The 12,346-nt window shown below is 37.3% G+C and overlaps 1 protein-coding gene across 6 annotated transcripts in view; it reads left to right on the top strand.

Annotated features, from left to right (window-relative positions):
• Nucleotides 1-12,346, top strand: part of tln2b (talin 2b) — a 119,395-nt gene that overhangs the window by 19,998 nt on the left and 87,051 nt on the right. The window contains exon 2 of one of the 6 annotated variants that reach the window (XM_077567336.1): nt 2,654-2,717. The exons of the other annotated variants lie outside the window; for them this stretch is intronic. The gene's annotated coding sequence lies outside the window, so the exon portion shown is untranslated. The remainder of the gene's footprint in view (nt 1-2,653; nt 2,718-12,346) is intronic. 6 annotated transcript variants of the gene reach the window in all.

Below are 12,346 nucleotides of genomic sequence, written 5' to 3'. Positions count from 1 at the left end.
GCAGTGGCATCAAACAGCTTGAAGGCTCTTTTTTGAAGATGTGTTCACAATCAGCCAAATTTGTTAGGTGAGTTGAATTGAGTTCCCTGCAATCGTACCTGTGCCTGTCTCGAACTTTTGCTCGCAATCCAAAGCAAAAAAGTATTACAGTCCTCTTTTCCAGTCTTTTTAATGCACCAGAATTTTTATTTTTTATTTTTTTATGGAGAGCCCAGTATTGTTCATTCGGTAATTTTTACCGATTTGACATGTCATCATCATTGCGCTCTTTTTTTTATTATTTTTTTATTTTGTATGTGGGTGAGTATGTGTATGTGCGTGTGTGTGTATTCATTAGTTCACCTAAAACCTATTAAAAAAAATCCCATACCGTTCACCTAAACCGAACACTTCCAGCCAGAGTCGTGAGGCCGTCAGGAGACCCGAGGAAGGACCAAAGAAAAGAAAAATATTTAAAAACCGGACATGTCATTGTAATTGATAGAAACTGATGTTTGAACTGATTACTACATGCTTCACGTTAGTTGCAAAATCTATGAGAAAATGACGTTTACATATTTTTTCACAAGCTACAATTTTGTCTTTTAATCAATATGAATGACTTATCCACACTACACCACACGCTTCCCTTCCATGCGCCGAAAAAATAATTTCAACTACGTATCGGGGACCTGCTCCTAATGTTTGTTGCATCTCATTCAGCATGACTTGTTTCACATGACTGTGGCACTCTGCAGGCAGGCCACCAGCACTGTAGTTGTGCTTCATTAATCCTGTCAAGCATGAAACAGACAGATGCATTAAATGGGCCACTAAAAACAATTGGGTCGTTTTAAAAGCTCTTGAGTCTCATTTTACTGGAACATTACTGGGTTAAATCATAGGAAAATGGTTGGAGGTCTTTATTATTGCACGGTGCCCGTCGATGCTGTCTTGTCACCCTCGCTATACAATCGATCCAAGCATTGAGAGCAACGTGAGTGGGTTGGTGGGCGCGAGTGAAAAAGCAGCGTCGTCCCCCCCCCTCCCCCCTTCACCGCAATAGGACTGACCTTGAGAAGGCCTTTCTCCTTTGACTTCTCTGTGTGGAGAGTGAAGACATTTTTGTTTGAATAAACGTCTTTGTCGATGGCATGTCATTGGGGGATTACGGTGTTGTGTGTAAATACACGGTTTGAATTAATTCACGTCATTTTCCACTAAAATGCATTGGATTGTCCAGAATAATGGCGATGCATTTTATTTTTTTTATTTTTTTTATTGCATTACATTTAGCTTAACTCGTTCACTGCCATTGACGGCTATTGACGTCAACAATTTATTTAAACTATTTTTGTTAGTTTAAAATGTTTTCTACTTCTATTTTTTTTATTGTACATTTAGAACAGATATAATTTTTGGGATTAATTGTGAGTTAATTAGTGAAGTCATGCAATTAATTACAATTAAAAATATTAATCGCCTGATGTCCCTAATTTGTAATAATCTTTTCTTTTTTTAAATCGTGTCAGGCGATTTAAATTTCTGATGGTAATTAACATGCGATTAATTCCGATAAAAAAAAATTTAATTGCCTGACGCCCTGAATTTTTCATAATCTTTAAGTCGCGTCAGGCGATTAAAATTTTTAATTAATCACACATTTTATATATGTATTTCTAAAAAAAAAATTCTAGGTTTTCATACTATTGTTAACAAAAGTGGGAAAAAAATGTTAAACTAAAAGAAATAGTTTAAATGAATGTTTGACGTCTATAGCCGTCAATGGCAGTGAATGACTTAAAGATGGTTTGAAAAATTGATTGACTTTGCTATACACATGGTCAGAGGCATGATGGCGAGCCGTGCTTTTAGCTGAGAGTGAGTGAATGCGGAATGTTTGTGCGCTGTGCGTCCACCAGTCGCTAAGCTCGTTAGCGTAATCAGGTTACAAGAGAATGGAACTGAGGATCATTTTGCCTGCGGGCTTGTTTCCCCCCCAGACTTCCCCTGTGAGATGGAGAACCTCTCACTCAAGCACCGACCGAGCGGCCCGGCTGCGCAGACGGCTGCGCCTAATGATCCAGTCCCTCCGCCTTTTGTTTGTATAAAACGCACTATGGGGGGGTGTAAGTGCCACCACGCTCTTGATGTCCAGCTTGGAGTGTTAAAGTCATTCTAAAACGTTTTTCTTCTTCCTCAGCTATACTTGAAGGATCAGTTTGCCATTAAATAAAAAAAACACTGTTGAGCCCTATTTTTTGTAAACAGGCACACGTCAATTCAGTGTAAAAACATGTGCAATGTCATCTTCACAAGTCTAGTTACCATGTTTGGGTATTTGGTAGACCGAGGACGTTTTCTACGACCCCCCCCACCCCACCCCCGGTGCAGCTGCCAATTTGGTGACAAAAGTAGATTAGACTTTAGATCAGTTCTGAGGTGGTGACGTTGTGGTTTTAATGTTTTGGTGGGTTTGATCAAGGCGCTGTAAGAAAAATTGATGCAATGAAGCGATTGGACAGATCCCGAGATGATCATCGAAGACATAGCAGTTTTCATGAAATTTATGCCTGACAATGCACATTTAGCATCATAGTTTAGCACTCCATTATGAATAAGTCATGCTAGCAGCGTAGCAACCGTGGCTAACGGGTTTTTTTTTAATTCGCAGTGTGCATCTTATGCATGTCAGTGAGGGGCGTGGCTTTGGTCAGAGACTCGAGGGCCGGCGAAAGGTTAGTGGAGAGATGTTACAAATCATTAACTCATTCACTGCCATTGACGTCAAAAATTCATTAGTTTAATAGTTTAACACTTTTTTCCACTTTTGTTAACAAGAGTATGAAAACAGATATAAAATTTGTGATTAATCGTGAGTTAACTAGTGAAGTCATGCGATTAATTACGAAAAAAAATTATCGCCTGCGCCCCTCATTTTTAATCATCTTTTTTTAAGTTTTGTTTTTTATTTTTTATTATCTTTTATTTTTTTAAAGAAAAAAGAAAATATAATAAATTAGGGCCGTTAGGCGATTAATTTTGTAATCATAATTAATCCCATGACTTCAATAGTTAACTCATGATTAATCAGAAATATTATATCTGTTCTAAATGTACAATAAAAAAATTTGGAAAACATGTTAAACTAATAGAAATAGTTAAAATGAACTTTTGACGTCTATAGCCGTCAATGGCAGTGAATGAGTTAATAGGATCACTAATAGGATCCTACATTGTGCTTTTTGACCTCAGCTTGGCTAACAAACGTAATTATTTACACAGCAAAACTACAGAAGATAGAGCATGACTGGAAAGAAGAGATCTCTGTTAAATAGTTTTTTCGCTTTCGGGGAATCAATATTGTTTTGCTCGGGTCACATTAGCAGCCAGCAATAACAGAAAATGACAATATAGTAAAAGGATAAGCAACTGGATCAATCTGAAAGCATTTGCTCAATGAAATATGAACGGTGGTGCAACTTTTGGATCTCATTAGATTGCGCAGGTGTGCCCAATAAAGTGTCCAGTGGGCGCATCCCACTCCTGACGAGATGTTACGCGATCATTGCGAGAACCGTAGAGGAAGTCCAGCACATCATTGATTAACTGCTCTGTTTATCTATTTTCTTTGCAACAAAAGCCACCTGATCTGTGAACGATCCAAAACCCGAGTTGCTATGGCAACCCATTGACATGGAAAGGAATCCTGTGCATGGGAGTTCTTAACTAAGCATGGCAGCATCCCTAACATGCTGCCTCTCTGTGTGATATGGCTCATCCGGCCCGGCTGAAAAATGCGTTCTTAAGGTTTGTTCAGTCGTCATGCATAATTTAACAGTCAGTCCGGCTCCTCTTAGTTGACCCCCATTGCACCAGATATACAATTTGCTGGATGCTGGTGGATGTGGGTGGATCTTTAGTTGAGCAGATGTTCATGAGGTCGATGAAAGCCAGTGTTGTTTGTTTGTAGTCATCAGCAGGCTTGCGGAGTAACGGAATACATGTACTGCCGTTACGTAATCGGATTACAAAAAAAATTTAACTGTTCCATTACAGTTACAGGAAAAAAAAACATGTGATCAAGTTACAGGTACATTTATTAAAAATGGGGATTACTTCGAGGGATTACAATTACGATGAGAGAGAGGGCGAGAGAGCGAGAGAGAGTGCGTGCACGCCCGCACGAGGTGGTCAGTTGCTACACGTCGGGGAGATGGGAATGAACGAACTGACTAGTCGTGTCCTCCACACGCGGGCAGTTTGAAAAAGCTTGAGCTGAGAGTCCAGCAGCATGCTACGCGCTGTAGCTTCTTGCTAGCTAGCCTACAACCATAATGTGAGTTACACCTTCCAAACAAATCTTCCTCCCGACAATTCACTATTTAAACATCATACACAACATATACACGGCTAAACTTGTGACTGGGATAAAAGTTCATTTTGCAGTTGATGTCACGCATCATCATCTTCATTGGATTTATCTATCTATCTATCTAGCTAGCTATTTTTGCGATCTCACTATCTATCTATCTATCTATCTATCTATCTATCTATCTATCTATCTATCCATCTATCTATCTATCTATCATCCATCTATCCATCCATCCATCTATCTAGCTAGCTAGCTATTTTTGCGATCTCACTATCGATCTAGCTAGCTAGCTGTTTTGCGATCTATCTATCTATCTATCTATCTATCTATCTATCTATCTATCTATCTATCTATCTATCTATCTATCTATCTATCTATCTATCTATCTATCTATCTATCTATCTATCCATCCATCTATCCATCCATCCATCCATCCATCCATCATCTATCTATCTAGCTAGCTAGCTATTTTTGCGATCTCACTATCGATCTAGCTAGCTAGCTGTTTTGCGATCTATCTATCCATCTATCTATCTATCTATCTATTTATCTATCTATCTATCTATCTATCTATCTATCTATCTATCTATCTATCCATCCATCCATCCATCCATCCATCCATCCATCCATCCATCCATCCATCCATCCATCCATCCATCCATCTATCTATCTATCTATCTATCTATCTATCTATCTATCTATCTATCTATCTATCTATCTATCTATCTATCTATCTATCTATCTATCTATCTATCTATCTATCTATCTATCTATCTATCTATCCATCTATCTATCTATCTGTGAGGTGTGTGGTTGCTTTCAGTGACAGTTCGAAAACAGCATATGGCCTTCAATCAATCAATCAATCAATCAATAGCCTGCATGCTTTTTAATTACACAAGGATTTTTGCTGTTTGTAGGCTGCCCGGGTCCCTATCACCCGCAAATAGCAGGGGCACATTGTATAGAACATATATTGTGGTGATATTTATTTGTATTTTGTCTTCATGAGTATACTCAATATTGGAGTAATCCAAAAGTAATCCAGTTACATTACTTTAATATTATGGTACTTGGATTACGTGACTAACTACATTTTTTAGCAGGTAACTTGCAACTGTAATGGATTACATTTTAAAAGTAACCCTCCCAACCCTGGTCATCAGGAAAACTTCCTTCAGGGGTCGGGAAATGAGAAGAATGACGTCAGAAAGTTTCGAGAAATGATCATCTGTGTCACTTCAAACTGCATGTTAACAATATTACAAGCTGTGTTTTTCGTTTTCATTTTTTATTGTTAGGCCGTCTGTTGTTGTACTGTTAATGCTCCATGACCGTTTATATTGAATTAATAGTATTCAAAAGGCCTCATGCAAAATGTTTCTTGGTTGTGAATAACATGTACAGTCATTCTTTGAATAGATGTTGTCAACCTCTGAGGTCAAACACAATCCGTTCCAGGCAGCTAGTTGATCGATTTCTTCACAGATTTCCCCACAGCCTTTTCCACTAATACAAGTGTTCACAAAACACTGTGCAATAAAACGTGTAACACACGCGCTGCCTTTACTGAAGTGGAGAGAGAGTGTGGCAGGCTGAAGGGTTGGTGAATTAAAGGGGAAGTCAACTCGTCTAAACATGGCATTCCGATTAATACTGCGTCACGGCTCACCTGTTTCCTGAGATTGGTCATGTGACATTCGCAAGCTGAGCTGTCACTGGTCCGCTGGCAGTTGTGCCATGGCGGAGATATGATGTAGACGAAAATAAAGCCCTTAGTGTTTTATTTAGTACTGACATGCGATTATAATCTTTTAGCTATTTAATCACACAATTTTCTGAAATTAATCGTGATTAATCTCACGTTGTTGTTTTTTTGTTCAAAACTTGTAACATTCAATTTAATATTTATTTGTCATTGCAAATAACATGGTTATAAACAACGGGATAACGTTATGAGCCCCAAATACTGGCATAGTGCATATATACATACATCATACATACATTCATACAACATATATTTACTTCGGTAAAATCTCAGGATTAATGTAAAATCATCACATTGAAAGTATATTTAGAATCAAAGACTGTTCTAATATGTTATTTGATTCTGAAATCATTTGCTCCCAAAAACGTATAAATATGTTCTATTTAAAACATTTTGTTTAAGTGTCCCAAAGAGATATTTATACTTTTTTTTTTAATGTTTTTTTTTTTTTTTTATGCTAGAGTATACATAAGGCTTTGATGCAGCCTTTTTACTGCACAGAACTGGTGAAGCAATGGTAGCTATCACAAAAACTGCCCAGCAGGTGGCAGCAGAGTATAAGAGATCAACCAGGGCCATGTTGCAAACAAGCTGATTCCTCTTCTAATTCTAATGCTAATTGCTGCAAAACAGATAAAAAAAAAAAAAGATTATAAAAAATTAGGGCCGTCAAGCGATTTTTTTAAAATCATAATTAATCGCATGACTTCAATAGTTAACTCACAATTAATCAAACATTTTATATCTGTTCTAAATGTACTATATTTTTTCTAGGTTTTTATACTCTTGTTAACAAAAGTGGGGAAAAAATGTAAACTAATAGAAATAGTTCAAATGAATTTTTGACGTCTATAGCCGTCAATGGCAGTGAATGAGTTAATGGGCAAATCACAAAATGCAAATTGAATTTCCCGGCAGAACCTTCAACAAAGCAGTCAAACTGAAGTGACACGTTCACAGAGAGGTATTTTCATTTTTCCGACATGCACTATCAAAGTGGATCCAAATCAGCCCCCTCAAATACTTTTTCTGCTCATCATATCTGTCGTTTTTGACAGGATGGGTGAAAGGCCCTCTGGATGTATTGAGGATTGCACACAGCACACAGATGAAGAGAGAACCCGAACACTGTCAAGGTCTCTGACTGACTCTTAAAAGCTGGCACTTGCTGAAATATGTGAACAAGTGCTGTGCGAGAGTGTGCTCCACGTCCACGTGGTCCGTGAAGCGGTCGGTGCCGCTGTCCTGCCTTATATGTCCAGGAAAAGGTGGGCACAGCGGCAGCTATAGCAACCGAGGGCCGAGTCACTGATCTGGAAACAATGGGCCCGAAAACATGGCCTCTCATTGAACCTCCTCACATACAGCTAAGTGGCTTCACTTACCACTGACAGCAGGTTTGATTCAGTTTGGTTTTTATGCTTCACTCATCTTACAGAAAAATGTAAGCGCAGTACAATGTATTAACTCATTCACTGCCATTGACGGCTACAGACGTCAAAATTTCATTTGAACTATTTCTATTAGTTTAAAATTTTTTCAACTTTTGTTAACAAGAGTATGAAAACCTTTTTTTTTTTTGTTTATTGTACATTTATAACAGATATAAAATTTGTGATTAATCATGAGTTAACTAGTGAATTCATGGGATTAATTTGGATAAAAATTTTAATTGCCTGATGCTTCAAATTTGTAATCTTTTCTTTTTCTTTTTTCTTTTTAATTCATTCACTGCCATTGACGGCTATAAACGTAAAAAAATCATTTGAACTATTTCTATTTTTTTTTTTAAATCCACTTTTGTTAACAAGAGTATGAAAACCTCAATTTTGTTTTATACATTTAGAACAAATATAAAATGTGTGATAAATCATGAGTTAACTAGTGAAATCATCCGATTAATTGCGATTACAAATCGCCTGATGCCCCTAATTTTTAATAATCTTTTCTTTAAAAAAAAAAGAAAAAGAAGAAAAGATTATTAAAAATTAGGGGCGTCAGTTGATAAAAATTTGTAATCATAATTAATCGCATGACTTAACTAGTTAACTCACGATTAATCACAAATTTTATATCTGTTCCAAATGTACAATAAAAAAATTCTAGGTTTTCACACTCTTGTTAACGAAAGTGGGAAAAAAATGTTAAACTAATAGAAATAGTTCAAATGAATTTTTGACGTCAGTAGCCGTCAATGGCAGTGAATGAGTTAATCACAAAGAGGCATATTGCAAGACAAACAAATGCTGCTACACCTAAACTGATGCACTTCTGCTGACCCTTGCTACTTTGTTTGCAGGAAAATAAATTTTTAAAAAGCAAGCGTGGCTCAGTTCAGCACGATATAAATTGCTGATCGAGTCCCGCCGTGTATCACATCCCTTCCAGCCTATGTCGCGTTCCACTGCTCATAATACTTAAGTCAGCGTGCAAGTGGTTGTAGTTCAGTCAATTAAAGTCTAGTGAGGGGTAAAAGAAAGAAGGAGGGGGGGGGGGGGGGGCTCATTGCCAGGGCAGCCGACGGGAGATTGGAGTCACCTGATTTACAGGTCGTGACTCTTCAGGCAGAATGTCCAGTTTGTGGGAGCCAGAAAGCCACATGAAAGCTCAGTCATCGAATACAGATGGTCTCTTTTGAAGAGTTCGGTCAACGGATTGGTTTGTGCTTAGAGACGTGGTGAATGTGCATATTCCTGCGCCCGCCGGGATCTTTTGTTTATTATTATTTATGCCTGGATGGTTTTTATTGGGAGTAAAATGTTGTGAGGTCTTTTATTGAGGCGCACATTATGTTGGCAAAGGCTTTTTTGATTGAAGTTTGTTCTTCAAATCAATTGAGGCTGCTCATTTTTCCACACATTGTTAGACTGGCTATGACGGTGGTGTCCAAACTACGGCCTGGGGGCCATTTGCGGCCGGACATCTGTTTTTCAGCGTTTCGCGGCATCAAATTGCCATTTGACACAGATCCGCAAGAATAGCAAAAACTGGATGTTTATCAGCATTTTCTGAAGAATTTTGGGGGTTGGGTTAAAAATAATAATAATAAATGAGAAATTAGTCAAGGGGCGTACTCAGAATGTGGTCAGGGGCTGCAGTTGGCCATCCATACTGTATAGCTTTTTAAAAAAATAATATCAAAGTTTCTCTTCAAATCACCGTGCTGAGTAAAGAATTCAATTTTTGAAGCAAAAACAGTTTGTTCCACTTTTGCTTACATTGATCATCAAGTCATTGTTTTAAAAATCTTGAAAAACGATTTGCTTTATCACCTTTAACAGAAAGCTGTTATGCTGTAGCTGTTTAGCAAATTAATTACAAAATACAAACAATAATATATCATAGCTTGCTTGATTGAGTTTTGTGACCTTCCAATGAAAAAGTAAAATAATTATATTGCATGAATGATCTTTTAAAGCAAAAAAGACTAGCAGGGATCTAAAAACAGCAGAAGAATTTAGTTAATTGGAAATCATATTTACGGTTTAAGATGTTTCCGACACAAGGCCGTAAACGCAGCACATATTTTTATTTAATTGTTTCACATTTACGGACTGGAAGTCCTTTTATAGAAATATTTAGTGGTAATAATTTTAAAAAAAAAATCCCATACTAACACTCCCAACATGGCAGGCAAACTTTCCAAATTTCCATTACCATAATTGAATTACATTCTTTTTTTTCTTAAATAAAATCCCACTCAATTCTGCTATAAACAGGCTGAAAATTGCGTGACTGGGTCTGCCTTTTACTCGTCTATTCTTGCATTCATTACCATCAAGTATTCACAATCCTCTCTTGAAAGCCCTTAATCTTTCCATGCTCTGTCTGTAGCATTTTAATTATTGCATATATGTATTGCTGGCATCACCCGGAAATTGCTTGTGTCTCACATCCAGCTTGAGTAACATGGCAGTGAAGTGTTTTGTTTTGTTTTAATTAGATTTTGCAGAGAATGGTCTGCTTCATGTAAATTGAATCTCCATGTTGTTTCTTTGAGAAGTCCAACATTATTATGCTCGAAAGTGGGCCTGGTGTTTATTTAGCTCATTTTGATGCATGTAGCGTTTTCGATGATTGTATACCGGGAAGTACAAAGACCGCTAGGCCCAAACCTTATGACCTAAAGTTTGATTCAGGTAATTCTTTTAAAATGTGATTATTGTATTCTGTGGTGTTGAAAGCTGATCTGAATCCATAAGTAATAAGACTAATATTCTGGAAACGTTTACAAACCCCTACTGAGCCAAACTGAGAGACCGAGTGACTACGCCAGTGCGGAGGTTTTTGGTATGTGCGATATTTGGAACCGTACAAGGCGGCATTTGTGAAAAAATGCTACGTAAAATGATTTTCTATTAATATCAAGTCATGTAAATTGTTGCCGTGTTTATTGGGAATTTACGATAATTTGCTAATGAATGAAATTTAGGGGTGGGGCTAACGTTAGCATTAGCTTGTCATGGCTTCTTTTGCTCTGCAATGGTTAATCAAAATTAGAGCTGTCAAACGATTAAATTTTTAATCAGATTAATCACATCTTGGAATTTTGATTGATCACCATTAATCGCTTACTAAAAAAGTATTTTTTTATCAACATTTTTGTCCCGCCAAATTTGAAGAGCACCGTCTATGTGTTAATTCTTTTGACATTTAATGTTATGAGGACGTCTTCAAAATTTTTGCATTCACTGCACACGCTCGTCCGCCTCTTTTTCTAATCAGTTAATTACTTGCATTATTTAAAATGGAAAAAAATGACCCCAATATTTTGACATGAGCAAATATTCTAAATGTGATACGCAAACATTTATTAAATGCTTTACTTTAATACATGAAATTATGTTTATTGCTCAAACACAAACTGTGCTACCTTAAACGTAGCCATCCGCTGTTACGCTAAAGGATAATCTATGGTCAAAATTAATAGTGCGATTAATCTGCTTTAATTCATGATTAATGCGAAACTTTTTTGTGATTTATTAATCAGTTAACGCTTTAACTTTGACAGCACTAATAAAAATGCAAGCTAACCAGCAATGGCGGTCTCGTAACTTGAGAATCACGATTGTTATTATTCTTTACTTTATTACGTTCAAATGAACTGTCATCACATCAAAGTAAGGGTAAAAAATATTTCAGTGGATGTTTGTAGGTCTACTAAAAGTTTAACAATAGAAACACTCATGTGCATTTAAACGGGGTGTCTGACTGTGTATTGATATGTAACCATGTAGCGATAACGGCAATGTCGTGATATCGCGATATTAAAATTGCCATAGTATTGTCGTGTCATGACATTAAAAGCAGCATTCCATTTGTGCAGCACCAGCAACCTCTGGTGTTTAGGCTTATTAATGCAGTTTAATTTAAATTAAGCATGTTTTTGGCCATGTCTACCATAACACGAGATCCTCCACGAATTGACTCGATTCACAATGTTTGTGTGAATTAGCAAGTCAGTGCCTCAAGATTAAGTGTTATTAGTGATTATAGGTCATTTACGCATGTCAATATGAGCTTTTTTATAAAATATCATGAGCTTTTTTATACCGCCAACCTCCCACATTATCGCGTTAACTATCGTATTGTGAGCTTCATATCGTGATCTCTAATTGATACTATTTGTGATTCATGATTTGCGCGGACTACCACTGACAGCGTTCAAAAGGCGGCAGCTGGGCGGAGCGTTCATCCTCAAGGAACATTCTCCATCGCCAGCAATTTGGTAGCACATTTGTCAAAATCTCGGAATTAGAGCCGCTACAAATTGAACCGTTGCGTGTCTCGTAAGACAGCTGGACAGCTTCAATAATAGCAATCTCTTTGTTGTGCGTGCCGTTTTATTATCGTATTTGGTATCTATCTCGCTCCAAGATGTTAGGACTAGAATCAATACAAATGATTTTATCTGCTGTTCCATATTAGTCAATGCCACAAGAGAGAAACAGTCACATTCATTGTAACGAGTGCGTTGTGAATGCTTTTGAAAGGCCGCTGCTTTGGGGATGCTCCACTTTACTGGATATTTTTAGTGTAAGACGAGCTGCACTCTCCTTCCCCATGACAAGGGCGACATTCATAATTTCTGACCGTATCTTCACCCTTTAAATTGAATTACAGCAGAGTGTGGAGCCCAAGAGCAAAGCAGTGGTGCAGTCATAGCACCACAAACCATTTGGAAATGTTGTTGTCCAAAGATGTCATTTTAATGCAGAATTTAT

The sequence above is a fragment of the Vanacampus margaritifer genome, chromosome 6 (assembly GCF_051991255.1).
Source record: "Vanacampus margaritifer isolate UIUO_Vmar chromosome 6, RoL_Vmar_1.0, whole genome shotgun sequence".
Taxonomy (NCBI): Eukaryota; Metazoa; Chordata; class Actinopteri; order Syngnathiformes; family Syngnathidae; genus Vanacampus; species Vanacampus margaritifer.
This window is presented reverse-complemented; position numbering and strand designations above follow the sequence as displayed.